Source organism: Balearica regulorum, chromosome 20, assembly GCF_011004875.1.
Source record: "Balearica regulorum gibbericeps isolate bBalReg1 chromosome 20, bBalReg1.pri, whole genome shotgun sequence".
NCBI classification, from domain to species: domain Eukaryota; kingdom Metazoa; phylum Chordata; class Aves; order Gruiformes; family Gruidae; genus Balearica; species Balearica regulorum.
The window spans coordinates 1,512,130-1,522,940 of NC_046203.1; the positions used below are offsets into that span (position 1 = coordinate 1,512,130).

A 10,811-nucleotide genomic window follows, 5' to 3' on the forward strand; every position below is an offset into this window, starting at 1 on the left:
ATGCAACTCATAACGTTAATGAGGGTTTTTTTCTTTTCCCTCCCCAAAGACACTGCACTCTTGAGAACGGGGGGCTTTCTATCCCATGGCAACACCAAGCGGGGAAAAAATGGGCCTGGCTTTTATTTCATTTTTTTGTCCTTTACAGGAATCGCAGGCAAACAAAAGCCCTGAACAGATTTATCATTTTTCTTTCTCCCCCACCCCCTCCTTTTCTTTCCTTTTATATTTTTTTAAAATAGGGTTAGAGCAAGATGGATGGTTCCCCAGACCCAGGGAATGAGCAGATCGAGGCAACCCTGTCGTCTCTGGCATCCCATTAAGCCAAGCCCTGGGAGGAGGCCGCCGTAAGACTTATTAAATTTGCCCCAGCCCAGACCCCAAACGTGCGGGGCTGCCCTCGCTCGGCCACCTGAGTCCCACCTCGCCGTCCTCCCCGGTGCCACCTCCGGCACCTCTCCCGCATCCCCCCCCGGGGCCCCGATCCGGCCCCGCTCTCGCCCCTCGTGTCAGCCCGGGAAGTGCCTCCATCCGTTCTTGTCAACCGAGGCCGATTCGTCACCGGCGGGGTGACAAGCAGTTGTATGGCTCTGTCAGCCCATCGCTGGCATTAGCTGGGCCCCCCACGGCAAAGCCAAGGGTCCCCCCCCAAGGAGGGGGCTGGGGGCAGTGGGGGGGGGGCACAGCCAGCCCCCGACCTGTCCCTGACCCGGGGGCTCCTGCGGCTGGAGAAATGGCAGTGGAGAGGGAACAGAAAGTGAAAAAGAGGGGAAAAAAGGAAAAAAAAAAGGGATAAAAGGGACCATTGGGTCAGCTGCAGGGGGGCATGGGGGCAGGCTCAGCGGGCGGCTGGGCAGGGAGGATGCTGCCCTGTCCCCGCTGCCTGCCAGCACCGCGTTAGCACGGTTATTTCCACTTTAATACTTAACAAGGATTTAAAACCCTTCTGTAGTCAGAGTTTGTTCTCAGCGATAAATTTTGAATAGCTTATAAATTATGGACACAACGTGGTGTCTCTGTCTGGGAGGAAGGGCCGGACCTGGCTTGCTGTTGCGGCGGTGTAAAGCCGGCACGGCATTGCTGGCAGCAAGTCTGGCAGGTCGGCGCTCCCGGGAGCCGGATCCGGCCGCTGTGCCTGGATATAACATTACGGTGACGATAGTATCATATCGCATAGCAAAGCACAGTCACGTCTGCTTCACACCTCCCGATAATAATCACCCAGGATGCCAAAATCACAGGACAGAATTACAGATGAACAGAGAAATGCACATCATCTCTCTCTCCACATATGTACGTGTATATATAGATACAGATACAGAGGTATATATAGCCACAAGCACATGCACTTGTGTGCTCACGCTCAGGACGAGAGGGGTCAGATTGCCCGTCTCCCATTGACAGCCATCCCCCCATGCCCCTGCTCCCGACCAAACACGTCCCTGCCGTGACACCCAGGCATCGCGCAGGGGACTGGGGCTGAAATCCCTGAAACGAGGAGCTCTGGGCTCTGGGGCCGGGAGGGGATCCACGCCGAGAAAAAGCCTGGCTGGAAGAGATGATTTCATCTGCCCGGTGAGAAAAATAGCGAGCGTTTCTGAAAGCCACGGGGGTGTATGCAATGGGCCTTCCCTACTTTTTCCCTGGCAAGTCGGTAATTAGGTTACAGCATTGCTCCAGCTTTATTTCAGTGCACTGATGTCCAATAAATGTGCATGAAGTTCGTATGTGTGCCTGTAGTACATAAAGGCTGTAGGAAAATGGCCAGTTTTCACTACATTAATTCATAAAGCAGGTCATGTTGGCCTGGCCCTTTACCTCACTTGTTATTTCTATTTATTAGTAATATTGATGTTTCAACCAGGGATCAGGACCCTATCGAGCCAGCTTTAGTATCAGAAAAGATTTAGCAGGAGAGAGCTCTGTAACGAAGCAACAATCCCAATGCTGAGCTCTTACGTAGTGCAGCTCACAAACACTACTATTATTTGTAATAATGTTTTATTTTGCATTTCGCTTCCACAGCAAACCCAGCATCTCCGAGTACCCTGGCTCGGTGTAAAACGCGCTGCCACTCGCTCGTCGGCAGGTTATTAAAAAGCCTCGTCAGGACTGGAAACTAAACGGGTCTAAATGAGCACAGGTTCACTTTGCGGAGCCGTGGCGTTAACGGGCCAGGTACCCAACGGGTGTAATTAGGTGCTACTGAGCTCTGCCAATTGCCCCTGCCGAGCAGGCAGCGGGACAGGGGCCGGGACATCTCACTTCGCACTTGGGGCTTGCTCTGCACATCAGGAGGTTTTCCCACCTTTCTCCCCCTTTTTTCTCCCCAGGCTTTGGTGGTTTCTGAAGCTGCAGCACTTGATGGAGAAACTTTAGCGCCAGCAAAATGCTGGATAAAACTGAGCAATAGGTGCAGATCCATGTAGGATTTGGAGCGCAACGCGGCCAGCAGCCGTGTCGGCCAGCGAGCATGTCTGCCAGTGTTGGAGGAGGGAGCCCTGCCTGCAGTGGGGTGCAGGCAGCACCCCCGGGACGGGCACCCCGCTGGCAGCGAAGGTATTTAGGCTGCATTAGGGAATGATCACACACTGTGAATGCCACAACTAATTTTTAAATCAAAACCACTTGGGAGCTATACAAAGCCTAGGGCCACATTTACACCAGCTTCAAATTCATCGCCTGCTGAGACACTGAGCGTGAGCCAGTCCTCAACCTTGAGTGATCTTTTTAAAGCCAAGATATACTTAACCAGGGTTTGTCTGGCAAAAAACCTGAGAACTATTGATCCTTGAGAAAAAGCGGACAAGGGAAATAAAATTGTCCTGGTTATTGCCTTACCATGTTCTCTATCCCAACTGCAAAACTTTAGCAGCAGAAGCAAGGACGGGCCAATCACTCCTGCCTCGAGCAGATCTCCCTCGGTGGTGGTTTAACTGGGTCCTCTAAGTAGAGGATTCCTGTTCCGCCAGGCAGGCAGGACCTGTATGTACGGCGTTACCTCTGGGATTTTTTGTAATTTCTTTAGGATGGTAACATTTCCTAGAGCACGGTGGACCAGAAACTGTGTTTCTGTGGCACACACAACAGCGGGATTGGAAACTGCTTTGAGCAGCATCAAAACCAGATGTTCCCAGAGCCAAGGGTAGATGTTACCTGCCTCGTTCATCGGCCCGTGGCTGCCACGTTTCAGTGCCAGACGCTCCGAGGCTGAGCCTGAGCTTGGATCTATCGCATTTGCGGAGCAGAGCTGTGCCGGGGGGGTACAAACCCCTGCGGGTCCCCTAGGAACTGGGGTCAGCACAGGGGGCTGGGGGAGGAAACCGGGAGATTTCAAGATATTTCGGGGAAAAGCTCTCTTGAAATTCCAACCTTGCTCGCTAAGCAAGACCTCAGGGGTCGGGTCCTGCTCTCGGTGATGCTGCTGCAAAAGCTGAGTAAATCTGGGGGACTCAGCCAAGGTCACTTCAGCCTGGGAAGTGACGTCCGATTTCCCATCGTGTAAATGGCAGCAGGACCTGCCCCCCCCCCAATGCTTCACTTCATCCCCCTTCTGCCATCTCTTTCGAAATGTTTATGTTGGATTGTCTCACGATTTACACTGGAAATCCGTGCGATGCGTCTCTCTTGTCGAAAAGCGCAGTGTCAGCAGCTGGTGATCTGAACCCCCGGCCGCATCCTGGAAACCCCGGTGCTGAGAGAGGGAGGCATGAGTGCTGCGAAGGGGCCGGGCATCGCTCTTCCAAAGCAAAATGCAGCACCTTCAGGGAGTGTTACAGGACTGGGGCTGTACAGCAGGATGAGAGCGAGCTATGGCAGCGGGGCTCGTGCTGCCGGACCCGCTCACGGCATCCCCGGCCATCGCACGGGCTGTGCAACCGCAACCCCCCCGTCTGCACCTTTCGCGTGTGCAACAGAGCCAGCACCAAGTGGGAATTTTCTGGTGGAGTTTCTTTTCGGCAGGGAAATTCCAGTGAGCTGAAATAGAAGCTTTAGCAGAGAAACCCTCCTGGGCTCTGAAGGAGGAGGAGAAGGGGAATTGCACAGTACAGTGGTCAGGGCTTGGGGCAGCGGGAGAGAGCCACGCTCAATCCCTCGCGCCTCGGGAACTATCCCAGCATGAGTGTGACTCTGGGGTTTCTCACCTTTTCATGGCAAATTCTGGGGTTTTTTACCAACACAGAAGAGGAAAAACATCAGCAGTGCCCCCAGCCTCTCCCTTCGGCTGATGTGAAGTGTGGCGGGTGCTGCAGCGCTGAGATGAGCAGGGCTCGTCGCCATCATCGAGGGGTGAACTACTTACGCCTTGTGGCACTGATGGTGATTTTCCCGGGATAATGCAGCGGAGACTTTGCAAAGGCAGCTCCCCGGCTCGCTTGTGGGAGCAGATGAGTGTACCTTGAGAGGCTCGGCAGGAGTGGAAGCAGGGATGGACCAGAGCAGCCTCCAAAATGTCCCTCACCGGGATGGGGAGTACATCAGTATCTGGGACACCAAGGGCGGGAGCCCTGGGGCATCTCTGCACCGCATTTCTGTACCGCATCTCTGCACCGCATCTCTGCAGCCATTTCCACGTCAGGTCCCCTCCGCCGAGCCTGGCAGGGGGATGGAGCCTTTGTCCCCGGCGGTGTGCTATTTACTGCTCGCTCTGCATCCTCACCGCAGGGCACGGAGACTGCAAGGCCATATGAGACCGTGGCGATGAACATCTAGCCTGACCTACTTACAGCCTGGGCCCTGGGACTTTCTGGAATTCATCCTCTTGGAAACACAACGTATAATTTTAGGGCAGTAGGAAGCCGCGCTGGATGGGGATGATGTCCCAGCCTCCGCCGGGTCTGTGACGCCAGAATTGCTTTGACTGCCTCTGAGCGTGCTTGCCACCGCATATCAATGCACGGGCTCCATTAACAACTCAAATTGCCACTGATATGCTTCTCGTTGTATTTCAGGCCTTACGCATCATTATTTCATTTAAAAGACAGTATTTGTTTTTCCTTCCCTTAATTCATGTCCCCAGAAAGTCTTATTAGAACATTGTCGCTCGTTGCAATTGGGAGCAAATCACAGCTTAATCCAACCTGCCAGGGAAGCCAATTGCCCCGTAAAAATCTCCTTGAAGTCTCCGAGCAGGGGCAGGCGGAGAGGGGAGAATAGTAAAAAGATGTGGAATTAGGAGGTGCCGAGGCTCGTCGGAGAGGAGAGGAAGGGACTGTGGATGCTGACAGGATAGTGATGCAAATCCCCTTTGGAGCACCCAAAGAATCAACGTAAATGGATTAATGTGAGGACAGAGAAGAAATTACTTTAGTTGTTTCCCTAATTCGATTCAATTTATTTTTGTACGGCATCTTCATACAGAGCATCTCACAGCTGCTTCACCCAGAAGAGAAATAATACAGAAACACCGTTCTGGCAGAAGTGCTCACCAGTACAGGCATCTCAGCGGGAGGAAGGAATATGAGTGCTGGCCTTGAGGATTTGATTTTCCAAATCATCAGGAAATCACATGCCATTTTTTTTTTCTTTTTTTCCAATTTCAATATTACTAATTTCCCTAGGCTTTCCTCAAACCATCTCCGTAATATACTGAGGCTGATTCTAATCTCACACTGCTTTTATAGCACTGTAACTCTGATCTCACACTGGTTTTACACTGGTGCAGTTCCACTTATTTCAACTGAGTAAATTCTTGATTTATGTTCATGTAAACGACAGCAGAAATAGGCCCATGGTTTTCCCTGGAGCAACGCCTGGCTCACGCCAGGGTGAGGAAGAGGAAGATCAGGTCCCTTGCATTGCAAATGATGTAGAAAACTTTGATTAAATTACACCTAGATCCTTACTTTCAAATACATTTCTGCTTTCTTTTATAAAACGTACTGTATCGTCGAAGTTACAAATGCATGGGAGGAGATCAGCCAGGCGGGGAGGCCAGGACGGGTGGCTGCTGCTCCAGTGTTGATGGAGGGGGCAGGTTGCAGTCCCTGTTCCCCTCTACATTTTGGGGGAAAATCAGTCTGCACTCCTTCCTTGCTCTGGTTTCTTTCTCCCATTTGTGCAGAAACTGCTTTTCTCTTCCTTGGGCCCGGTTCTGTCCGCCGAGAGTCTGGTGCTTTGGATTAAATTGCAACGTGTGTGCCCTGTTTGCTTCAAAATATTAAAATGTAATCCTGGGGAATGAAATCCCTTAAGACAGCAGTGTGACAGGGCAGCCTGCGGCATGGCCTTTCCCACTCGTTAGCGTGCAGAGCAAGGAGAGTCCTTATCAGAGCCGGAGATGAGAGCGCAAGTGGGTTCCTCTGCAAAGACCCACTAACATAACTCTAATTAATTTATTTTTTAAGGCTACGCACGAGGGAGCTGATCAATGCTTTGCCCCGCGGTCTGGTTTGTTTGGAGCGTGTATCATTTCCTTGATTTATTCTCTGTGATGTGAAAGGATGTAACTGGCATCTTGATACCTGCCTCTGAGGCTGCCCCCTTCCCCTTGACACTAGCAGGCACAGCATCAGGAGGTAACTCCTCAGCTCTTTATGCAACACCTGATCCCAGTTAGACGCTGCCATTAAAAGCAGCTCCCCTGCCTGCAGGGTAGTGATGCTGGATTGGCACCAGGGATCGGTGCTTCCCCTGCAGACCTCGCTGGGTGAGACCGGGGCTGCTGCGTCCGAGGGATCCTGCTGAGCTGGGCTCTCCACCAGGCAAGTCTCATCCTCGCTTGGCTCTCTCATGGAGGAAAACCAGGGACTGGTGTAATTAAGGACTGTGGCAGCCACTGATTTATCACAGATTGGAGTTTTTTCCTTCTTGTTTGCTCTTGGAAGAAGTTGGGACAGAGACAGGGGGAGATGAAGGCAGGCTGGCAGCCAGGACGGAAGGGGACCGTTGCTTCTTTGGTAGCACTGGAAGGCTGTTGTCTTTGCTCAAATGTCTGGTTCTGTGTATGGGGAATCCCTCAGCTCCTGCCACCTCCGTGCTGTGTCCTAAGGAGCCTTTTGCTGCTGTGCAAAGCCACCAGCCTTTTGTGGAGGTGTGTGATGGCCAAATAGCAAATAACTCGGGATCAGTGGTGTCACCCGTGGCTCTCCCAGCTTTTCTGTGCTCTAGCCCAGGTAGGTCCTTGCTGGTACACATGGGAGGGTCAAGGATGCATTTATCTCCAGCCACCCTCACCCTGCTGAGAACTGGTGCTGCCCCTGGCTGGGGCAGGCTTTGGGCACAGGAGGCCAGTGGAACAAAGAGGATTCAGGTGCCCCAACTCCCACTTCTGGGTGCCAGAGCCCCACTTGGGAAGCCTAGCGAGCGTAAATCAGCGTGGCTGTATCGTTTCTATAGGGCTGTGCTGATTTATGCTGGCTGAGGACCCTCTGCCATCGCCCATCCTGCCGGACAAACATCTCACCTTCACACCCAGCATGGCATCAGCTTTTCCTTTCAGCCCCTCTCCTGCTGCTCCTTGCCCTCCTGCTCTGTACAGTCCAAGAAATCACTGACAGCACGACCCTCCCGGCACAGGCAGCCCCACGACAGCCCCGGCGCTCCGCAGGGACCCTGCAGGGACCCCCTCGCCCTCCCCAGACAGACCCAGGAGGATGAGATGCCACAACCTGACATCAGCAGAATAAAATATGGCCCTGGCCGTAATCCGATAGAACTTGATGGTAATTTAGGGTGGGGGAGGAGAGGAGGAGGCATTGAAAAAAGGAGGCATTGAAAGTACACTTCCTTTCAGTGCATTGCTGGGAAGACCATTAGGAAAACCACTAGATTATTTTTCACATTCTTCAGTGCAAAACTACTGCATTTTATGACCACTATCAATAACAGCTATCATATTACTAATGCTACAGTTGCCACATATATAATATTTAAATCACATTTGCGGCTGACAGAGACCTATGGATATTCTCGATCCCAACAGGCTATTACAGTTCATATCATGTCTGTCATATAAATATTATGAATCATTTCCCACTATCTTTATGGGGGCTACATTGACATCGTCAAAAAGGCTCTGGGTACTGCCGGATACTGCATATTTATATACACCTTATGTATATGTATGTGAATGGAGAGAGATTTATACAACAATCATCAGTAATAAATGCCTATGATAAAGCATATTATCTTCACACTTCATTTGCAAAGTGTTTTGTATGCAGGGACTAGGAGAAGGCTAGCAGAGAAGGCTCTGAGTGACTGGGACACAGCCTCCAGCCCTGGTGTAAAGGAGGTGGCTTCTCTGCCGTGAGGCTGATGGGCAGCAGTTGAGGCACAAGCCCCTGCCTGCAGCAGTGCAGGATGAGCTTCAGCTGGTGCCCAGGCACTGGTCAGTGTGCTGCTGGTTCCCATCAGGTGAGGGTTTGGCTCGTGTCTCGCTTGCGGGATGGGTGATGCTCTGTGTGCTTTCCCGAAAGAGCTGTAAATCTCATAGTTCACGTACTGCGTTTCATCTTCCATCCATTAATGCTTTCTTTGCTGGCTTCCTTGGCAGTCAAGCCCTGGTCTGGGTGATGAGATTAAATAAGGAGATCTCCAGGTGTTATAAAAGGTGGAACTAGACTTTCCATTTCCAGAGTCTTTTTGCAAAGCAGTTAATTAAACCGCTGTCCCTGCAAACCGGGTGAGACATGTTAAACCCAATCCACCACCAAAGCACAGGAGGAAGAACCCTCCCTGAGGATTATTCCAGCCGGATCCAGACAAGAGCCCGGGTGCCCTGAGACCTCTTCCCCAAACCTGTTTTAACTGCTTGAACGCTTTATTAAGACTTGCTCCATATGCAGAGACAGACAAGAACAAATGCAACTCTATGGCTTGGAAGTTAGGAGGTCTCTAATAAGCATTTAATGTCCAGTTCTGAAGCAGCTGAAAGCGCAGCACAGCACTTTTAACTGTGCAATACATTATTTTATCTGAGCAGTTTCCAAAAGAGGGGAGAATGCAGTGTCTCCGCCTGTCCTTGGCGTGGGAATGCAGCTCTCCAGCTCCAGCAGATCAAATAAATCATGTGCGTTTCACTTCATAAACAAACATCATCAGCCTGTTAAATGCTGCTGGGAAAAACACAGAGCAGTTTGAATCTCCAGCACTTAGAGAAATGTCTTGTCCTTTAGAGTTTTTGCTGGTTTGCGTGTGTGGTGCCTCCCCGAGGAGCGGCGGCCCACCCTCTGCAGCCGTTTGGGTTTGCAGGGATGCTCTGGATGTGTCTGACGGATGCTGACAGGGCCTGGCAAGACCCTGCTGACTTGTGCTCTTGGGGACTACCTCCACTTCCAGACTCCAGGGTCCCTGTGTGATGCCATGGTTTGTCCCTCGAAGTCCTGCCGTGTCTCTCAGCTGCCAGGGAGCCTGGCTAGTACCGGCAAGCAAAGCGACGCGTGAGCTCCTCTTGCCCCTGAGAACAAGAAGTACGTCCTGTCCTGAAGACCTACAGTCCAGATGCCCCAGGCAGAACCTTCCACAGTGCACGGACATCTTGGCAGCCTGTACATCTTCTGGGGGAGACAGGTAATACAGATCCTGGTCCTACAGCATCCAAAGGGCTCAAGGTCCCGGAACCTGCAGTGAGTTTTGGGGGAGCAGGTTGCTGGAGTTGAGGACAAGCCAGGGAAATTCCCACAAAGCGTCCACGAGTAGAAGGTGTCTTTGTCTGCGTTTGGTTTTCAGTTCACATATGCAACCAGATTGCCAGAGACACCCACAGCCTTCTCGGGGAAGGACTCTGTGGCCGTGAGCCCCAGGCCAGTGGCTACAACCACCCTTCCCTACATCAGGGCAGCTCTGGCCGCTCGTTGCAGCCTTGCCCTTCGCTGCGCTGGGGGAGATGGAGCCCAGACGTGGCCTGTGAGCTTCTCCTGTTCTTTCTCACTTAGACTTTGTATTTATTCTTTCTTTAATCTGTAATAAAATGCAGCAGCCAGGAAGGGAAATAGATGGGGTTTTTTGAACTGCGCCAGAGGGTGTGAAACAGTATGGGAAGCACGGCAGGTTTTGCTTTTGTCCCATCAGATAATTCTGGGTTATGGACAAGATAAGCTGGAATCACTTAGAAAAAACAAAAGCTATGATTTCCAAACCCAATTACTGGGTCCAGGTGCCCGGTTCTGAATACAGTCTCAGGTCTCAACCCCCCAAAGCAGCTCAGTGCCTACCTCCTCCTGATGCCTGCACACACCTAGATTCCTTTGCCCCAAATGTCTTGAGCACACATGAAGGCAAAGAGCGGGAGTGGGGGGATGGAGGGAGAAGCCTTTGCCTACCTGACTCTGACCTGTGAATGAACATCGTGTCTCTCTCTGTGTCAAATTTGGCCAGAATCGACTGACGGGATTGAAAGCTGTTCAACTGAAGACAGGCAGGCCCCAAATTGTCCCGTCCCATCACATCAGCCCACCTTCCTTAGAATCCCGGCTAAAGGGTATTTGTGTTACCCAAGGGCAGAGAGAACAAGAGCCACTCAGAGTTTCACAAGACAGCTCTCCCAGACACTGTAGGACCTTCAACCGCCCCTGCATCAAGCAGATGTACAAGCCAATGACCTGCAAAAATTATCTTAATGTCCCCCCATGACCCCCCATGATGATTTAAGTCCTTAGCTAGGAAGTGCAAAGCTGAAGTTGAGCACAGCATTAGGCAGCCTGGTAGAGCTTATTAAATTAATAGTGCATTAAAGAATTGAGGGGAGGTGGATGAGGGGGAAAAGGGAAAGAGAAGGTTTGTAACATCACAGAAATATCCTTGCTACCTTCTGGCATCTTCAAGAGACTGGAAATGTGGGACTGTATCCAGCTGTCTTCTCTGGGGCA

The 10,811-nt window shown here is 51.5% G+C and overlaps 1 long non-coding RNA gene across 1 annotated transcript; it reads left to right on the top strand.

Moving 5' to 3' along the window:
* The first annotated feature begins 1,500 nt into the window (after window positions 1-1,500).
* LOC142604636 (uncharacterized) lies at window positions 1,501-3,462 on the top strand. The gene is made up of 4 exons (XR_012838490.1): window positions 1,501-1,575; window positions 2,026-2,178; window positions 2,334-2,559; window positions 3,029-3,462. It is a non-coding gene; the product is annotated as an uncharacterized LOC142604636 (long non-coding RNA).
* Window positions 3,463-10,811: the final 7,349 nt, after the last annotated feature.